This window comes from Artemia sp. Qi Xiang Cuo, chromosome 9 (genome assembly GCF_049724085.1).
Source record: "Artemia sp. Qi Xiang Cuo chromosome 9, ASM4972408v1, whole genome shotgun sequence".
In the NCBI taxonomy this organism is placed as follows: domain Eukaryota; kingdom Metazoa; phylum Arthropoda; class Branchiopoda; order Anostraca; family Artemiidae; genus Artemia; species Artemia sp. Qi Xiang Cuo.
Genome location: NC_142802.1, coordinates 75,671,891 through 75,688,174, shown reverse-complemented (window position 1 = coordinate 75,688,174; position 16,284 = coordinate 75,671,891). Strand labels below are relative to the sequence as shown.

Genomic DNA, 16,284 nt, shown 5'->3' with positions numbered 1-16,284 from the left:
ACAAATTAGTAACATGTGAATGCATAAATGATTCTTGACATCAATTCCAAGTGATTACAATAGCTTGAACAATACCTTACAATAGCTTGGTACAGGATCTTGAAGAATCTGTGAATCTATTTATTAGGACTCCATACTTTTTTTGTTTTCCGGTTAGAAGAAGATTACAATTTTACCGTGCCTATAGTTAAGGAATCACTCATTTTTATCAACACTTCTCCTAATTCTATTTTCTTTAGGCCCTATTCTGTCGTTTTACGTACTCAATGTGCGCCAATAGTACAGTCACAGACAATTCCTAACTTTCATTGAAATTGGTCCTAATTTGGCGCAAAAAAGTCAAGGTTGGCTCAGAGTATGCAGCAGCTTAAATCTTCAGGACTTTCAGTCAGAGTAAGGCAGAATAAATCAAATAATAAACGAAGGAAAATGAAGAGAATAATAAAAAAAAATGTAAGATAGGTAGGTCGTTATTCTACAACATGTAGACCGGTACTTTGGCTTGGTTTTCACAAAATATCTAAAGCTTTACAATTAGGGAAGGGTTGGGGTTATCATTTTAGAAGGACCTCACGTTACCAAGCCTTAAATTGGACCGTAAATTCAGCTTTTAAAGCTTTATTCGCCTAAATTAACAGCTTTCTAAGTAAGAAAAAATTCAGATTTCCTCGTCTTTCATCTGATAATGAAAGTGTCGGTCATTATCAGATGATTACGTTGATGAGACATAGGTTAATTTTATCCTTTTTATAAGTCCATACCAGAACTGGTCTTTTTTATTTTTGATCCCACTGTAATATACGTTGTCTCTACCTAAATAAGCTCCACCTTAAAGTTGCTTAGCTCTCATAATAAAAGACACATGGATATGGGAATGAATGTCTTCAGCACTTATGGCATTTGTATTTATGGCATTAACACTTTTACAACCTAACAAAAATTATTCCTGATAATGCATAGCTGAAAATGTTACGTTTTATTCCAATTTTCGTAATCATTCAAGGTTGTTTTTATTAGTTTTGCAATATCTTCCACCAGTCATAAACGTTGAGCTCTAGATATCAGACAGAAATTCCGGAATCCAAACCAAATGTGTCATCTGCCAAATATAGAAAAATAGGGGTAGTCTTACAAACGAAAGTGAACTTAGGCCTGGAAAAAAAATACTAATTTTCTATTGGAAATACCAATTCACAAAATTTCAGAGGTAAAAAAAAACCTAAGATGAGTTGAGATACGAGATCAAGTTAACGCAAAGGACACTCTGTTAGATCTAACCCAGGGTTGCCACCCTGACCTGGAAGAATTTACTAGATTGGAGAGGAAAAATTTACTAGATTGCATCTGTTTTTACTAAATGCTCCCAAAAAATTTTTGCATTATCAAGCATCAATTTTTACTGTAGTAGGATAATCAATACGATTTTCACAATCTTTTTTCCTTTTTTCTTTTGTTTCATAATATGATTGAAAAATTCCGGAAACCTACAAGTTCAAAAACCCTTTTTTTTACATTTGTACTTACTTTTAATTTCTCTCAGCAGGCTCCTTTTTCCTCAATAAATATTTTCAAACAGAGGAGATTCACCTAATCACCTTGGGTGGTTGGCTTTTGTTTTCATTCCAATAGATTCCCAATCATCACAAATCCAAGTGTCAGTATAGCTTCATTTTTAGTTGGTAAGATATGATACACAGAAAGCTGATTTTGTCAACCTTTAGACGCCGGAAGTGAAGTGTCTGTTTATGAAAATAGGTGACTGCTTGTCTGTCTCTGAGACAGACAAGCAAAACTGTAAAACAGACAAGCAAAATTGTAACACAAAAAACCAAAAATTGTAAATTGTCATGTATTTGCATTGTTTTTTTCTCCTCAAATTGCTGAAAATAAAAAAAAAGTTTTTTTCACTATGAGTCGTTATTTTTTACAAGTTTTTACTAGAATTCGGATAATTTACTACATATTCTAAATTTACTAGATTTTTGTTTGTTAGATCTAGTAGAATCTTAATGATAGGGGCAACCCTGATCTAGCCCTAAGTCTTTCTCAGGATGTTGCGCGAGTAGTCAGCGTGATTAAAGTCAAATAGTCGGGATGAATAATTCGGAGACGAGTTAAGTTTCTCTTTAAGGAGAGTTAAGGGATATTTTCTTAGAACAAATCTCAAGACTTCAAAAATAGAATCTAGACCTTCTAGGTAGAGCAAGCTTAGGTTTGAGCTTGTCTATCATTGAATCTTGAACACATTTCCACCACTATGAACAATGAAACCACTGATTCTTCATTTTAATATCTGCCTAGTTTTATTGAAATATTGGCGTTCCTTTCTTCTGCAACTTCTGGTGTAAAGCAACAGGTGACTTAATCCGCAATGAAGCAGACTTCTTACTATACTAGACTCCGGCAAAAACGAATCGAAACTGTATGTATGCTGGAGGAGTGGCTCCCAGCCCCTGGATTTGGGAAATAACTGATACCTATGTAAGAAAGGCTAGAGATTTGAAAGAGTAAATATCTCCTGTTAATTGTATTAATCTGTATTTTACAAATATTTTCCGTGTAGTGTTTTAGGAAAAAAAAATTCTTGTTTAATTCAAGAATGATCATTTATAGTCAATTTTTAATCTATTGCTCTTTAATTTTACAATTCTGGGAAAGGTTTCCAGCACAACTGCCTAATAAATAACCTTCAAGTGTTTCCACACGTAGCTTACGGTGTTACAATGAGTAGCTTCAACAGTAAATATTTAAATTTTAAAATGTAAAACTATAATTTTGAGTTAAGAAGCACCCTTAGAATACAGTAGAGCAAGCTACAATTGTAACTGGATTAGCTCAAAATGCCTCATGACAGAGTCTTACTTCGGGAGTTTGCAATGTGGCTAAAATGGAAGAGCTTATGTATCTATTCGTTGCCTAGAGTAGAACTATTTTGCTCTTGTTTGCCAATTTATGAGGTTCGGCTCTAATATAGCTGAGCTAGCAATCCAGTTTGCTTGGAAATTCTGCTGTAAAAGTACCCAAGTTAAAGGATGACTGAAACTCTAAATGGCTGCCAACTTTGATTCGCTCTGGGCTGCAAGAGGAGGCCGGGAGGATGTTCCGGGTAAAATGCACTTATTAAAACTTGTATATGTGCAGCTACTGCCCCGTTTTAAACTCACTTGCCACCTGCGCTGAGTTTCCAGCCACTAATCCACCAAGAGTTCAAAATCTATTCCAAATTTTTCAATTTTTGACCTCAAAGGAAAGGCATTCTTTTTAGATTTTTAGGCAACCATCAAATCCAGCATTCACAGAAGCATGTCGCAGAGGTTTGAAGCCCCTATCTACAAAAACGTGATTTTTATAAATTTTTACGAGAAGAATGATCACTGATACGTATTTATTCATTTATTATGTTATTATTGTTCTTCTTAGGGGTCTAACCAATGGTCTTATGATTTTGGGATGAGAATCATTGGAATGGAAATTGAAAGTTCTAGTGCCTTTCTTTAAGTTGCAAAAAAAGATTATGCCAATGCAAAGTGGGGTTTCCTACCATTTTTTGGTGCAAACAACAATTCCAGGAACGCAAAAAGTCATCGAGCGAAAATTTAGAGACAATAAATCAATTTCAGACCTTCGAGACATGTATATTCTGCTTTCAAGTTTCAGAGGCAGTATTGCCACGCGGTAGAGCACTCATCTTTAAGGATACACGCATTCCATACAGAATAGACAGTTAATATATACACTTCTTTTAAAGTAGAGTAGAATATTTTTATTTGTAACACATCTACTCTACTCTACTCAACTCTAAAATTAATAAGAAAAAGAGTGTTTTTGACAAAGACTATCTTCCAAATTATATAACGGAGATATTTGAAATTGCTGCAGTTAAACAGACAACTCCTATTACGTATGAATTATCCGATAAATTGGTGAGCTTATTATTGGTGCTTTTTAAGAAAAAGAGTATCAAGAGTTATTGTATAATAATAATTTTTGATTGAGGAACAGGGAAAAGCTAAGACAAAAGGTTAGACAGAAAGCATTAATACAAGAAGGATTTCATGAATATGCTGAAGAGTTAAGTGCTCCAGTTGTTGAAAAATTAAAAGAAAATGATAATAATTTGACACGACTATTTGGAAGACTAGATACAAAGTTAAAAGCACTTTACCAGCACCATCACACAACTTCAAGGTTTTGAACCATCACAGCTTCAAGGTATTCAACCACTAGAATTGCCAGAAATAAAGACTCCTGGTAAATCACCAAAAGTATCTGATATTACTAAGAAATTAAACACTGAAATTTTGAAACAAATTAATGAAGACGATAAAGAATATAATCCTACTGAACCAACATGCTTTGAATTACCTAAGTTTTACCTAGAACATCGTGAATTACTTCAAGACACTCTAAAGAAATTAGGTGACTTAAATAAAAAGTTGGTCCTAAAAAGGACATGGAATATCTGGATATAATGAAAAGGTTGATTTTGTTAAAGAGTAATGGTCCAGATTGATTCATGTTGCTACAACACTTAAAATGGATATAGGAATACCACGAGGAGGAACTGCATTGTTTTTAATTGCAAAGAATATGATTGAATGATCATACAGTCTAATAAGTACCACAAGAAGGAACTGGATTGTTTTAATTGCAAATAATATGATTCAACGATTATACAGTCTAATAAGAACCACAAGGAGTAACTGGATTGTTTTAATTGCAAATAATATGATTTAATGATAATATATTCTAATACTTACCAAAAGAATGAAATGGATTGTTTTAATTGCACAGATAATGATTGAACGATCATACGTTCAAATAATAACCACAAGAATTACATTTATTGTCTTAATTGTACGTATCATGATTTAAAGATTATACATTCTAATTAGTACAACAATTGAACACCAAAAGTAGATACTGGAGTGTTTTTAATTGAATAAACAATGATTTAACGATAATACAGTATAATAATAACCACAAGATAATACAACAAGGAGGACCTGGATTATTATTAATTGCACAGAAAATGATTGAACGATTATACAGTCTAATAAGAACCACAAGGGAGTACCAAAAGAAGTAACTGTATTGTTTTTAATTGTAAATAATATGATTTAACTATTATACAGTATAATAAGAACCACAAGGAAATACCAAACGGAGGACCAGGTTTGTTTTTAATTGAAAAGTTTAATTTTTAAAGATTATGTATTATAGGTAGAACCACAAGGAAATAACAAAAGGATTTACGTGATTGTTTTAATTGCAAAGAAAATTATTTAACGATTATACATTATATTTCGTAAACAAAGAGGATACCACAAGTAGGACAATTAGGGTTTTTAATTGAACAGAAAAATATTGAAAGATTATGCAGTCTAATAAGAACCACAAGGAAATAACACAAGGAGAAACTGTATTGTTTTTAATTGCATATAATATGATTGAACGATTATACAGTCTAATAAGAACCACAAGGGAATACCACAAGGATGAACTGGATTGTTTTTAATTGCAAATAAACTGATTGAAAGATAATACAGTCAAATAAGTACCAAACAACTTAAGCTTTGGGTTTTAATTGTAAGATATTAGATTGAAATATTATGTATAATAGGTCTTAAATTACTAGATTACACAACTTAGGTCCAGTATAGTTTTAATTGAACATAAAATTACTGAAAGATTATACATTCTAATAATTACCACAAGTAAATAACACACGAAGTAACATTATTGTCTTAATTGCAAATATTATGATTGAACGATTATATAGTCTAGTTAGTACCATAATAAAATAACACAATGAGGACCTGGATTGTTTTAAACTTAAAAGAATATGATTTAATGATCATATAGTCTAATAAGTACCACAAGGTAATAAAACAAGGAGGAACTGGATTGTTTTAATTGCAAAGAAAATGATTGAATGATCATACAGTCAAATAAGTACCAAAAGGAAATAACACAATGATGAAATGGTTTTTTTTTTATTTCAAATAAAATTATTGAACGATCATATAGTCTAAGAAGTAAAACACGAATGTACTTTTTTGTTTTAATTGAAATTAAAAGTAAATAATTATCATGCAGTAAAATAATAACCACATGAAGTAAAAGGAGGGTCTTAATTGAAAAGATTATGATTGAACGATCATGTAGTCAAGTTAGTAACACAAGAAACAACCACACGGAGGAACTGGAGTGTTTTAATTGAAAATAATATGATTGAACGATTATTCAGTCTAGTAAGAACCACAAGTAAACACCACACGGATGAACTGGATTGTTTTTAATTGCAAATAAAATGATTGAACGATTATGTAGTCTAATAAGAACCACAAGGGAATACCACAAGGAGAACGTGGACTGTTTTAATTGAACATAATAGGATTGAACGATTATATAGTCAAGTAAGAACCAAAAGTAAATAACACAAGGAGGAACTGGATTGTTTTTAATGAAAAAGGATATGACTAAACGATTTTACAGTCTAATTAGTACCAAACAGAGGAACTGGATTGTTTTAACTGTAAATAATATGATTGAACGATTATACAGTCTAAGAAGAACCACAAGGAAATAACACAAGAATTAACTTTATTGTTTTAATTGAAAATATAAGTATTTAATTCTCATACGGTCAATTAATAAACACCAGGATTAACTGGATCGTCTTAATTGCACAGATTATTATTGAACGGTCATGTAGTCAAGTTAGTACCACAAGAGAACACCACACGGAGGACCAGGATTGTTTTAATTGAAAATAAAATGATTGAACGATCATACAGTCTAATACGAACCACAAGTAAATACCACAAGAAGTAACAGTATTTTCTTATTTTAAAATTTTTTTATTTAACTATTATATATTATAGTTATTACAATAAGAAAATAACACAAGGAGGAACTTGATTGTTTTTAACTGCATAGAAAATGATTTAATGATCATACAGTCTAATAAGAACCACAAGGGAATACCACAAGGAGGAACTGGATTGTTTTTAATTGCAAAGAAAATGATTGAACGATTATGCAGTAAAATTAGAACCACAAGGTAATACCACAAGGAGGAAATGGATTGTCTTAATTGCAAAGAATATTATTTAAAGATCATAAAGTCTAAGTAGTACCACAAGGAATTAACAAACGGAGGAACTGGATTGTCTTAATTGCAAATAATATGATTGAACGATTATACAGTCTAATAAGAACCATAAGAAAATAACACAAGGAGGAACTGGATTGTTTTTAACTGAAAAGAATATGATTGAATGATAATACAGTCTAATAAGTACCACAAGAAAATAACACAAGGAGTAACTTAATTGTTTTAATTGCAAAAAAAATGATTGAACGATCATATATTATAATAAGTAAAACAAGAAGGACCGGGATTGTTTTAATTGCAAATAAAAGTAGATAATGATCATGAGGTCAAATCATAACAACATGAATTTCATTTAGTGTCTTAATTGCAAAGATTATTATTTAACGGTCATGTAGTCAAGTTAGTAACACAAGAGAATACCAAAAGTAGTACCATGATTGTTTTAATTGAACCGAAAATTATTTAACGATCATATATTATAATTATTACCACAATGAATTAACACAAGGAGGAACAGGATTGTTTTAATTGAAAATAATATGATTTAACGATTATACAGTCTAATAAGAACCATAAGAAAATACCACAAGGAAGCACTGGATTGCTTTAATCGCAAATAATATGATTTAACTATTATACAGTCTAATAAGTACGACAAGGAGGAACTGGATTGTTTTAATTGAAAATAATATGATTGAACGATTATACAGTCAAATAAGAACCACAACAAGTAACTTGATTGTTTTAATTGAAAATATCATGATTGAACGATTATATAGTATAGTAAGTACAACAAGTAAATAACACAATGAGTACCTGGACGTTTTTTATTTTAAAATTAAATGAATAAAAGATATTAAAGAATAATTAGGACCACAAAGAGTAAATTTATTTTATTAACTTTTAATAAGATTATTGAACTATTATGCAGTCTAATTAGAACCACAATAAAATAACACAAGGAGGACCTGGATTGTTTTTAATTGAAATGAAAATTATTGAAAGATAATAAAGTATAATAAGTACCAAAAGTAGGAACTGGATTGTTTTAATTGCACAGAATATGATTGAACGATTATACAGTCTAATAAGCCACAAGGAAATACCACAAGGAGGAACTGGATTGTTTTTAATTGCTCAGAAAATGAGTTAATGATCATATAGTCTAATAAGCACGAAAAGGATGATCTTTATTGTTTTTAATTGCTCAGATTATTACTAAACGATTATAAAGTCAAATTATAACCACAACTAGTACATTGATTGTTTTAATTGCAAAATACGTAATTTAAAGATTATGTAGTATAGGTAGAAACACAATAGCATACCAAACGTAGTAACTGGATTTTTTTTAATTGCACACAAAATGATTGAATGATTATAAAGTCAAATAAGTACCATAAGGAAGTACTACAAGGAGGAACTGGATTGTTTCTAATTGTAAATAATATGATTGAAGGATTATAAAGTCTAATAAGTACCATAAGGAAGTACTACAAGGAGGAACTGGACTGTTTTTATTGAAAATAATGTGATTGAACGATTATACAGTCTAATAAGAACCACAAGGAAATAACAAAAGGATGAACTGGATTGTTTTTAATTGCAAAGAATATGACTGAACGATTATAAAGTCTAATAATTACCACAAGGAGGAACTGGATTGTTTTAATTACAAATAATATGATCGAACGATTATAAAGTTTAATAAGTACCACAGGGAGAAACTGGATTGTTTTTAATTTCAAATGATATGATTGAACGATTATACAGTCTAATAAGTACCACAAGGAAATACCACAAGGGGGAACTGGACTGTTTTTAATTGCAAATAATATGATTGAACGATTATACAGTCTAATAAGAACCGCAGGTAAATACCACAAGGAGGAACTGGATTGTTTTTAATTGCACGGAATATGATTGAACGATTATACAGTCTAATAAGTACCAAAAGGAGGAACTGGATTGTTTTTAATTGCAAATAATATGATTGAACGAGTATATAGTCTAACAAGAACCAAAAGGGAATAACACAAGGAAGAACTGGATTGCTTTAATTGCAAATAATATTATTGAACGATTATATAGTCTAATAAGTACCACAAGGAGGAACTGGATTGTCTTAATTGCAAATAATGTGATTGAACGGTTATACAGTCTAATAAGAACCACAAGGAAATAACACAAGGAGGAAATGGATTCTTTTTAATTGCAAACAATATGATTGAACGATTATACAGTCTAATAAGTACCATAAGGAAGTACCACAAGGAGGAACTGGATTTTTTTTAATTGCAAATAATATGATTGAACGATTATAAAGTCTAATAAGTACCATAAGGAAGTACTACAAGGAGGAACTGGACTGTTTTTATTGAAAATAATGTGATTGAACGATTATACAGTCTAATAAGAACCACAAGGAAATAACAAAAGGATGAACTGGATTGTTTTTAATTGCAAAGAATATGACTGAACGATTATACAGTCTATTAAGTACCACAAGGCGGAACTGGATTGTTTTAATATTGCAAATAATATGATTGAACGATTGTACAGTCTAATAAGTACCACAAGGGAATACCAAAAGGAGGAACTGGATTGTTTTTAATTGCACAGAATATGATTGAACGATTATACGGTCTAATAAGTACCAAAAGGAGGAACTGGATTGTCTTAATTGAAAATAATATGATTGAACGATTATACAGTCTAATAAGAACCACAAGGAAATAACACAAGGAGGAACTGGATTTTTTTTAATTGCAAATAATATGATTGAACGATTATACAGTCTAATAAGAACCACAAGGATATACCACAAGGAGGAACTGGATTGTTTTTAATTTCACAGAAAATGATTGAACGATTATACAGTCAAATAATTACCAAAAGGAGGAACTGGATTGTTTTAATTGCAAATAATATGAATGAACGAATATATTGTCTAATAAGTACCACAAGGAGAAACTGGATTGTTTTTCACTTTAAACCATGTGATTGAACGATTATACAGTATAATAAGTAACACAAGGAAATACTACAAGGAGGAACTGGATTGTTTTTATTGAAAATAGTATGATTGAACGATTATACAGTCTAATAAGAAACACAAGGAAATAACACAAGGAGGAACTGGATTATTCCTAACTACAAAGAATATGATTCAACGATTATACAGTCTAATAAGTACCACAAGGAGGAACTAGATTCTTTTAATTCTAAATAATATGATTGAACAATTATACAGTCTAATAAGTACCACAAGGAAATAACACAAGGAGGAGCTAGATTCTTTTTAATTGCAAAGAATATGATTGAACGATTATACGGTCTAATAAGTACCATAAGGAAATACTACAAGGAGAAAATGGATTGTGTTTATTGAAAATAATATTATTGAACGATTATACAGTCTAATAAGTACCAGAATGAAATACTACAAGGAGGGACTGGATTGTTTTTATTAAAAATAGTATGATTGAACGATTATACAGTCTAATAAGAACCACAAGGAAACAACACAAGGAGCAACTGAATAATTTTAATTGCAAATAATATGATTCAAAGATTATACAGTCTAGTAAGAACCATAAGAGAATACCACAAGGAGAAACTGGATTGTTTTCAATTTCAAATAAAACGATTGGATGATCATATAGTCAAATAAGTACCAAAAGGAGAAACTGGATTGTTTTAATTGCACAGAATATGATTGAACGGATGTGCATTCTAAGAAGAACCCAAATAGAATACCACCAGGAGGAACTGAATTCTTTTTAATTGCACGTAATATGATTGAATGATAATACAGTCAAATAAGTACCAAAAGGAGTAACTGGATTGTCTTAATAACAAATAATATGATTGAATGATCATACAGTCTAGTAAGAACCACAAGGAAATTTTACAAGGAGGAACTGGATTCTTTTAATTGCAAAGAATATGATCGAACGATTATACAGTCTAATAAGTACCACAAGGAGGAACCGGATTGTTTTTAATTTCAAATAATATGATTGAACGAGTATACAGTCTAATAAGAACCAAAAGGGAATAACACAAGGAGGAACTGGATTGTTTTAATTGCAAATAATATGATTGAACGATTATACAGTCTAATAAGAACCACAAGGAAATAACACAAGGAGGAACTGGATTGTTTTTAATTGCAAATAATATGATTGAACGATCATACAGTCTAATAAGTACCACAAGAAGGAACTGGATTGCTTTAATTGCACAGAATATGATTGAACGATTATACAGTCTAATAAGTACCAAAAGGAAATACTACAAGGAGGAACTGGATTGTTTTTATTGAAAATAATGTGATTGAACGATTATACAGTCTAATAAGAACCACAAGGAAATAACACAAGGATGAACTGGATTTTTTTTAATTGCAAAGAATATGACTGAACGATTATACAGTCTAATAATTACCACAAGGAGGAACTGGATTGTTTTAATTCCAAATAATATGATCGAACGATTATAAAGTTTAATAAGTAACACAGGGAGAAACCGGATTGTTTTTAATTGCATATAATATGATTGAACGAGTATACAGTCTAATAAGTACCACAAGGGAATAACACAAGGGGGCACTGGACTGTTTTAATTGCACATAAAATTATTGAACGATAATACAGTCTAATAAGTACCACAAGGAAATACCACAAGGAGGAACTGGATTCTTTTTAATTGCACAGAATATGATTGAACGATTATACAGTCTAATAAGTACCAAAAGGAGGAACCGGATTGTTTTTAATTGCAAATAATATGATTGAACGATTATACAGTCTGACAAGAACCACAAGGAAATACCACAAGGAGGAACTGGATTGTTTTTAATTGCAAACAATATGATTGAACGATTATACAGTCTAATAAGTACCATAAGGAAGTACCACAAGGAGGAACTGGATTTTTTTTAATTGCACACAATATGATTGAACGATTATACAGTCTAATAAGTACCATAAGGAAGTACTACAAGGAGGAACTGGACTGTTTTTATTGAAAATAATGTGATTGAACGATTATACAGTCTAAGAAGAACCACAAGGGAATACCACAAGGAGGAACTGGATTGTTTTTAATTGCACGTGAAATGATTGAATGATTATACAGTCAAATAATTACCACAAGGAGTAACTGGATTGTCTTAATTGCAAAGAATATGATTGAAAGATTATAAAATTTAATAAGTACCACAAGGATGAACTGGATTGTTTTTAATTTCAAATGATATGATTGAACGATTATACAGTCTAATAAGTACCACAAGGAAATACCACAAGGGGGAACTGCACTGTTTTTAATTGCAAATAATATGATTGAACGATTATACAGTCTAATAAGAACCGCAGGTAAATAACACAAGGAGGAAATGGATTGTTTTTATTGGAAATAATATGATTGAACCATTATACAAGGAAATTCTACAAGGAGGAACTGGATTGTTTTAACTGAAAAAAAAATGATTGAAATAGTTTACATTATAAGAAGAACCACAAGAGAATACCACAAGGAGGAACTGGATTATTTTTAATCGAACGTAAAATTATTAAATGATCATACAGTCAAATAAAAACAATAAAGAGTAACTGGACTGTTTTAATTGCAAATAATATGATTGAACGATTATGCAGTCTAATAAGTACAACAAGGAAATAACACAAGGAGGAACTGGATTCTTTTGAATTGCAAAGAATATGATTGAACTACTATACAGTCTAATAAGTACCACAAGGAAATACTACAAGGAGGAACTGGATTGTTTTTAATTGCAAATAATATTATTTAACGATTATACAGTCTAATAAGAACCACAAGGAAATAACACAAGGAGGAACTGGATTGTTTTAATTGCAAATAATATGATTGAACGATTATACAGTCTAATAAGAACCACAAGGAAATAGCACAAGGAGGAACTAGATTGTTTTTAATTGCAAATAATGTGATTGAACGATTGAATGGTTGAACGTTGATCAATCTTGTACAAGCTGTCCAGTTAGATCGTAGATCGTAAGAGATCGTAGATCGTAAGCTGTCCGGTTAGATCGTAATTATGATTCTGAAATCACCTTTACGCAGTGTACATTGTGGTAATTATGGCATAATATTAGTGATAAATTTAAAAATAATACATTTGAGTCTAGAAAAACTAAAGATGAATCATTTATAAGGGTTATGATGCCCAATGGTATGTATAATGACGAGTGTTTCAATTATTTTCTAAGTCATTACTTTAATGCTTCTAGAGAAAATTATCCAATAGCTGTTTTATCTAGTCCTGAAACAACGGGATTTTCTTATATTATCCAAAGATAATTATAAATTTAAATTTAATAATGATTTAAGTATTATCAAACAGTTCATGGTAACGATTTGTAAGTAAGGAGCGACCCGGCGCAATAGTAACCGAAACTTTAAAAACGAATTTTGCTACCAATGATGCATCAAAAGATTCAAATTTTTTTACTGATTTCAAATATATCAGTTTTATCAAGTTTAGCATTACCCTGAAAAGTTAGGCGCATGAGAAAATTTGCCTTGTTTTTAAAAAAAGGGGAAACACTCCGTAAAAGGTACAGAAAATTAAGGAAAATCACGCCATCAGATTCAGCGTATCAGAGAACCCTACGATATAAGTTTCAAACTCCTATTTGCAAAAGTGTGGAATTTTGTATTTTTTGCCAGAAGAAAGATCACGGATGTGTGTTTATTTTTTTTCCCAGGGGTGATCGTATCGATCCAATGGTCCTAGAATATCACGGGACGACTGATTCGAACAAAAATTAAAAGTTCTAGTGCTCTTTTTAAGTAACCAAAAAATGGAGGGCAACTAGGCCCCCTCACACGCTCATTTTTTACCCAAAGTCACCCGATCAAAATTTTGAGATAACCATTTTGTTCAGCATGGTCGAAAAATACAATAACTATTTCTTTGAGGATGACTTAATCTCCCACAGTCCCCGGCGAATGTCTGCAAGTTATGAAGTTTGCCCAATGTTTACATATAGCATTGGTTATTGGGAAGTATACAGAAGTTTTCAGGGGTGATTTTTCTGGTAGCTGGGGAGAAGGGACACTGCTATGAAGGGGGCACCGGATTTCCCAGCATTATTTAAAAACACACGATCAGAAGTTAACTAAATAAAATTCAACTGAAAGTAAAGAGCAACATCAAAACTTAAAACAAACAGAAATTATTACGCATATGATGGGTTTCGTACAAACAAGCTTAATGGTTAGTAAATTACTTTTAACTCGTTCTTTCTCTTATAAGTGATTGTGTAAAAATGTTTACTAAATTTTTTACTATAATAAATCACGATGAATAAAAAAAAAACAATTTCTATACACCAGACAATACGGTAGTGGTATTGGTAGTTTCTTTAAGAATATAGCTAACTAGGAATTATTCAAGACTTCCCTGAAAAATATAAAAGATGGAGCATTATCAGTGTATACTTATATGATTAAACCTCTATGGGAAAGAATTCATCGATTTAAATAGAAAAGAACTAGATGATGTATTTAAAAATAAAAAAATCGATGAAAGATACTATCGGAACTAATAAGAAATATATAAATAGAAGAGGTCGAGATTTGATAAATACGGTGATTACAGGTCAGGGATTAAAAACTTTAAAATGAACTATTATTTTAATAAATTTCTTCTTTATATAAATAGAGGCTAAAGTTAATGCTCCTTAGCTTTTTTTCTCTCTTGCCCTTCCACTGAAAAATTTCCAGCCAAATCCATTTCTGACAGACATTTAAGTATAGCACTGGTAAACAAGCCAAACGAACCCCACCCCTCCTGAGATCTCCATCTTAATTACCAGCTTTTTTTAAAGTTAAACTGAGTGCGATGATATAAAAATACGATGAATAGAAATTTTCTGAGCGTAATGAAGTGAGAACTTTGTCATTATAGCATTTAGTGCAAAGTAGCACCTACTTTCAACTATTACCAGACTTTAAGATTCGCTAGCGTTCTCTTTGGATAGGGGCCCTTTCCTATAGCCCTCTTAAAGAAAAACAGCCGATAAACCAGTCAGGGTAAAGCCGACAGGTGGTGTAATATAATCGCTCAAAAGTGGAAAAATGGGCTTACAGTTCTTAAAGGTAGGCCTTTAAGAATTGTAGAAGAAGATCACAGAGAGGTAGAAGAAGAAAGGTAGACCACATACCAGACTCATTTCGCCACACAAAACTGCTGAACTGCAGCAAAGCTCCGAAATATGAGCTCTTTGGAACTGCTGCTTTCTGAAAAATTGCTGCAGAGGTTCCACGAACTATATTTTATTTTATATTGTTTTATGAATGTTTTTAAAGACCAAAAGACTAGTTCAAATTTATAAATTAATTGACAACAACAAACGATTACGAACGAGTATCATATAAGTTGACTAAAAAATTCCTAAGATTCCTCTCTCTGCATATTTCTTTTTTGCTATAACGGCTTTTTCAACTATATTTTAGTGTTTTTATATTGTTTTATGAATGTTTTTAAAGACCAAAAGAATAATTCAAGTTATAAATTAATTGACAACAACAAAATATTATATTTCCGAACGAGTATTTGCCAAGAATTTTCATTCCTAAGCATTCCTTTTTTTCATTCCTAAAAATTCCTAAGCTTCCTCCCTCTGCATATTTCTTTTTTGCTATAAAGGCTTTTTCTTTAATTTTTATGAAAAATGGGTATTACGGGTAAAATTTACCAATGAAAACATCATAAACTGCGTGTTTTGCGAAGTTACTGTGTTCCAGAATAATTCGAAAAAAGGAGGATGGAGAATTTCTCTATTAATCGTAATATTTTTTAATTTTTATATTAATATAACTAAAATGTGATCAATATCTGAGTGCAATTATTCACTTACCCGACCCCATGATAATACCAAGGATAATTGCAGTCCCTTCCATTAGGCCCAACTCTTTTTTCTTCAGTTTCACTTGGTCCCCAGATTCATTGGAATGCAGAAGAAAATCCCTGGGACCAGGTTCTGGATTGCTGTTTTCATTAATTTCAGCTTGGTCAGATCTTCCAATCACTTGAATGCAGTTTGGGTCAGCCATTGTTCAAGTTGATTCTCTCCTTGTAGCAAATGAACTGTTACTGACTACACTTTGCT

The 16,284-nt window shown here is 31.3% G+C and overlaps 1 long non-coding RNA gene across 1 annotated transcript; it reads right to left on the bottom strand.

Moving 5' to 3' along the window:
* Positions 1 to 1,061: 1,061 nt before the first annotated feature.
* On the bottom strand, positions 1,062 to 16,284 carry LOC148949028 (uncharacterized). Its single transcript, XR_016142252.1, has 2 exons — positions 16,033 to 16,284; positions 1,062 to 1,099 (listed from the first exon to the last, which is right to left on the bottom strand). It is a non-coding gene; the product is annotated as an uncharacterized LOC148949028 (long non-coding RNA).